We start from the raw sequence: 5636 nt of genomic DNA, 5'->3' as shown, positions 1-5636 counted from the left end.
CAAAGTAATTTAGCCATTTTAAGTTAAAGATTGGATTCTATTCATCTTTTAGCTGACAGTATTTCTGATAACATGCTAGATACTTCAGATCAAAGAAAAACATCACATAATTCATAAGATGGAGAATTCTGGAGAAAAGATAGAAGAATAAACTAATAGTCACAGGTATGTGTAAGTGTATTTTCCTCCCTTTCTGGGCATAAAACTAAAGTAAATTTTGCATCTTCCCTTCCAGTTTGTGGTGGCCATGTGACTGTGTTCTAGCCAATGGGATGTGAGGAACAGTGATGCAAGTCACTTTCTGACCAGATTCACATGATCTCCATGTTGTTTTCCTCCACAGAGCAGACAGAGGCTATCATGGTAACAGTGGAAGCCACCTATTTTGGGTTTTGTTTTTTAAAGTATTTGTGACTTAGTGATATATTTTTTATTTTTGTTTTATATGTTTTTATTGTTTTTAGATAGGGAGGAAAGGAGAGGGAGAGAGATAGTAACATCAATGAGAGAGACACATCGATTGGCTGCCTCCTGCTTGCCCCCTACTGGGGATCGAGCTAACAACCCGGGCATGTGCCCTGACCAGGAATGGAACCCAGGACCTGTTGGTCCATGGGACTACACTCAATCCACTGAGCCACATCAGCCGGGCAAAACTACCTATTAAAGTTGAACAAGAATATGAGATGGATGGTGACTATGTCTCTCAAGTACTATGTGGAAAAGAACTGCCCCAAATCAGGTACATTTAATACTTGCTTTACATCAGCAAAACATAAATTTTGGGTTTGTTTGTTTGGGCAGCTAATAATACCTTAACTAATATAAGGCTTTATCTGAAGAAAGTTCACCATGACCTTAGAGTTTTTTTGTTTTGTTTTAATCCTCACTTGAGGATATTTTTCCCCCCATTTATTTTGAAAGAGGGTGGGAGGGAGGGAGGGAGGGAAGAGAGAGAGAGAAACATAGATGTGAAGGAGACACATGGATTGGTTGCCACCCCTGGGGAACCTGCAACCCAGGTACATGCCCTTGACCAGGAATTGAACCCATGGCCCTTTGGTCTGCAGGCCTATGCTCTAACCACTGAGTCAAAATGTCCAGGGCAACCTTAGAGGTTTGTGTGTGTGTGTGTGTGTGTGTGTGTGTTTTCCCCTTTCATACTTATAGTATTTCTATAGTTATAGGCACCTGTACCTACATTATATAAATATATTGTATAGCACATACATTTATATTATAGTTAACCCATTTTTGTTAAAGAGCATCCAATATTGAATTTTTGCATGGCCATCCCTTAGAAGCCATGACAAAAACAATGTCAAGCTCACTGGTGTATAATATAATAAGGACACTAGGCCTCCGTAACAGTAGAGTGATGTTCCAAATCTTTGTTTAGATAAAGTTATTTACTTATTTGAATTTATGGCAGGTTTTATATTGCTATCTACAAATAGATATCAATGGTTAAAGAGATTTTATAGCTTTTTGACACTCAATATATTATGCAGGTTTAAAAGGCTCTGGAAAATGGATGAACTATCTAAGCTGAATAACTTTCCACTTGTAAAAACGTTTCGTAAAGTACAGAGCCCTCAGATTTAATACTTAGTCTTGCTTGTTTAAGCACATGGTAAAATGTAGACAGGTTTTTCATTTGACAGAACAATCCTGACAGAACAATGCAGCCTCCGCAGGGCTAAAGCCAAAGTGAAATATGACAGACACATCTTATTAGAGGAGATAATTTAAGGAATGCTTAATTTTAGTGCTTCTCTTAAGCAATACCATTTTCTTTTTCTTTAGACATGAAGCTCTCTTTTTTACCCATGGTGAGTTTAATTTTTACATCATCTGGGTATATTTTTATCCCTGAAATTAAGATCCTTTTCAGCCAGTCCAAGCACCTGAGATATTGCAGGAGCTCTCTTGTATTACTTTGCATATACAATAGCTTCTTTTATTCTGCAACAGGGTCTTACAAGAGTAATTTCAGTTTACCAGTTAATGGTTTAGAAGAAAGGCTAAAATCCTGTGTCCAATCAGGCCTTCAAAGCAGGTATTAGGCAATTGATAAAGCCATTGAAAACAGAGGATGTACATCTTTGATTAATACAAATAATAGAAAATTTCCTAAATAACATTTGGTCCTGGGCTGTTTCCAAAGTAGTAATTCACAAAATATGACTTTTTTCATTGGAAAAGTTATAAAAATTTGTTTGTTGGAGGTAGGAAAGGAAATGTAATTAAAGGCTAAATTCAGACTCACATTTCATTTTAACCAAAAGAATATGTGTGATTTGGACACCAGTCACCTAGGCACTTCCTATTTTAAGGCAGTGCACATTGTCAGCAAATCAAATTATCCAATAGTAAAACTACATCTGGCAGAGCTAACTATGCCAGGTAACCTTAAATAGAAGCTGGGGGGTAGTTAACTGTGTTGCAACATTGGGCTTTGCTGGTAAGAGTTATCTAAAGTTCCCCTTTGTAGCATTGCTATTAAAAGAATAAAACAGGAAGAGGTGAAATGAAAACATTAAACTTGTGAGTACATGTGTGTTTTAATGTCCCCTTTGCATTTGAAAGTGCTAACAACAGCACATTTAAAATAAAGCAACTCTGGGGTTTCATATATACATATATTTGCTTTTGCATATGGTCCTTATAAAATGAAGTTTTAGATCATAGATGCTTTGAGGAAGTACTGTTACACATCATTTACATTTGGAAAATCAAGGAACTTTGAATATCAGTTGACTCAGGTATCAACTTAATCTAAAAATGCCCAATGACATTACTTCTATTGTTTTTAACAATCTGTAGGAAAGCTTTAATGTATAATCTTGTCAGAGTAGTGTGTAGAGGACTGGTTATAATAAAATAAAAAATGTGTTACACTTTTGGAAGGCTGTTTCAAACTCACATGTAGAGTAAACAACACACACACACACACACTCCTAAGTCTGTTCATTTCAGATCTAATAAAGTTGTTTATTTTTCTCTTATGGGCAGTGATATCACTTGTAAATGAGATTCAAAGTGGATCCACACTAAGGGTGTATATCTACTGGTTGTCTCTGAGGTTTGTTACTACAGATATTAAATGAAAAACATACTCTTTCCTATGTTCAATGATCGGGGCAAATTTGTTTGCATGTATGGCAGCCAAATCACTACATGAGCTCTGTAATAGTCATGATAGTTCAAGAGGAGGCATGATGTATATTTTGAAAAGAAAAGGAACAAAAACCCTCTAGGTAAAGCTTTGGAGAAATAATGGTTCAGAATTTTAAAATATCCTGGGATGTTCAATGTCAGCAAGAAGAAACCAAGCCTTCCTTCTAATAAGTCAGCTTGGTGTTGTCCCAGAAAAGAGTTGACATAGGGTATTTGAGATCTTTAACTCTTATATGAAACATTCTAAGATCAGGTTTAATTTATTCAAATTTATTTATTCCCTGAAACACAATAATTATTTTCAATTTTAGCCTAAAAGTGGGAATATGGTTAGAAAGAGAGAAATGCAGAGCACGGGATTAAGAATTTCATGAAGTTGTGCTTCAACTTCTAAATAGCCTGTGTGTGATATTCAAACATATTAGTTTATTCACTTTAGGAGTGTCCATCCTGTAATTCAAAACCTTTTGTCAGGTCAGAGAAATGGTTTATTTTCTTAACCTGATGTTGTTTTAAAGGGCAATACCCAGATGTTCTGAGTTTGTGATAAAGAGAGAATTAATGAGTCTGTCTGTCTGACCAAAGCCTATGTAGGCATCTGTGCAGATGCCAGTTGCAGGGTAAAGTGTGATGTTCCTGACGCACAGTGGATTAGCAAACATTTCAAGAAAACAACATGTTTTAATTAATGTTTCCTTTACATGCTTTTATTTTCTATAGTCTCCCAACAGATAGATTCAGGCTGCTCTGGGATCACTTTAAATGTAGATCTGTTATTTCTTCTTCTTCATTTATAAAACTTTAAAGCAGTTGCCTCTGTTGATGCAAGTTGGGTTTTGCTATATTTTGTTGCTTTAACCTTAAGTTTCACTGTAAGCTGTGTAAACTAAAATTATAGATTTCTCTTCATTTTCCAAGTTGTTTCCCTCTAAGAAGTCTCTTCTGTCTTTTTCCTAAGTATAAAGACTAAAAATGTGTTTGAATAGAAACTGTAACAATAATGACCTTGGCTGAAGTTTTAGCTGAGCATGTCCCACATGAACTGAGAGGAAAACTCTACCTGAGGTAAGTGGAAGGTCACCAGAGCCTTCTGGAAGTATTTCCAGTAAAGCTACTTCATTTCATCTTTTAAAGCAAGCATTGAGCATAAAAAGTCATGATACAAACATGTTCTATATCAACCTTCTCTAGACAAGTGAAATATTGATGTTCTTGAGCTCAGGGTAATCTGATCCCTGATTTCTGTCTAACAGCTTGAAATAACCTTGTTGAGTTAGGTTCTTCTTTAGCTACTACAGGAAGTTTGTATGTAAATCCCACTTATAATAACAGAGTTATATGTGTAAACTAGTGTACAATGGAGGTGAGACTGTGCCCCACGGAAATGATGTACTGGCTTAGAAATTACAATATGTAACATTGCTTATCTTGTAGATCACAATAATTTTATAGTGTGATTAGCTAATCCCAATTTAAGGATTATATTCAGACAATAGTGCTATCTTTTATTCATATCCAACCATCTAGTTTAAGTTTATGAATTTCTGTATATTTAACTATTTGAAGGCCGGTCTTGTTTAGGCCTATCACTTTTCCTAAAATACTTATAAATGTGTTCAGCACAGATTATTATAGAAATGCTAGATAGTTGACATAGAATATTTTAAAATGAGGCTTGAAGCTATCCTTGGCCAAAGAGAGGGAAATTAAAGAGTTTCAGTTTTTTTTTTCCTGATTTTTTAAGGATTCATTTAAAATAATTTTCTTTTTTGAAATAGAGCAGAATTTCATTATTTGTCAATAAGCACTTTTATTGTAATTGTTTTGTAATTTCTATCACCTATTCTATTTTATTTAGTTTTATTTCATGGGACCTGATGGTGCTAATAAACTACATTAAAAGAGTAGGAAGGTTGCAGGAGGGCGTTCAATATTCAATTTCATAGGAATATTTTTCTCTCAGGTTTAACTTTATACTGTGCAAGCATAACAGTTTGAGTATACTATTGTGGAAATAAATGTTCAGAAAAATATAACATTTTTTGTTTTCTATTATTAGTTTAAATTTAATTAAAAATTGCACACGTTTTTTACTGTGTATCATAATAAGGTATAACTCTAATATCATCTAAGTGTGTTTGGAAATAATGTTTGACATTCCAATTTAAATGAAACAAGTAAACCAGATCATAACTTTTAAGCTAAACCTGTAGAGAAATGAGATCTGACATCCTGTTTAGGATGATATAACTAATCTAATTTGGAGCTTTAATTCATACAGTTTAATTTTTCAAAAATTTATATCCCTACTTACTTTCAAAAAGAATTTGAGACATATTACATTAATTGACAATTGCTTCATCATGACTATCCTTCTTTCATATTTTTTATCCATATTTTAAAAATTTTCCTTCAAACGACAAAGAAAGGGTATTGTAAAAGTTTATGCTGCTGTG

Source organism: Cnephaeus nilssonii (assembly GCF_951640355.1).
Source record: "Cnephaeus nilssonii genome assembly, chromosome: 10".
Classification (NCBI taxonomy): domain Eukaryota; kingdom Metazoa; phylum Chordata; class Mammalia; order Chiroptera; family Vespertilionidae; genus Cnephaeus; species Cnephaeus nilssonii.
This window is presented reverse-complemented; position numbering follows the sequence as displayed.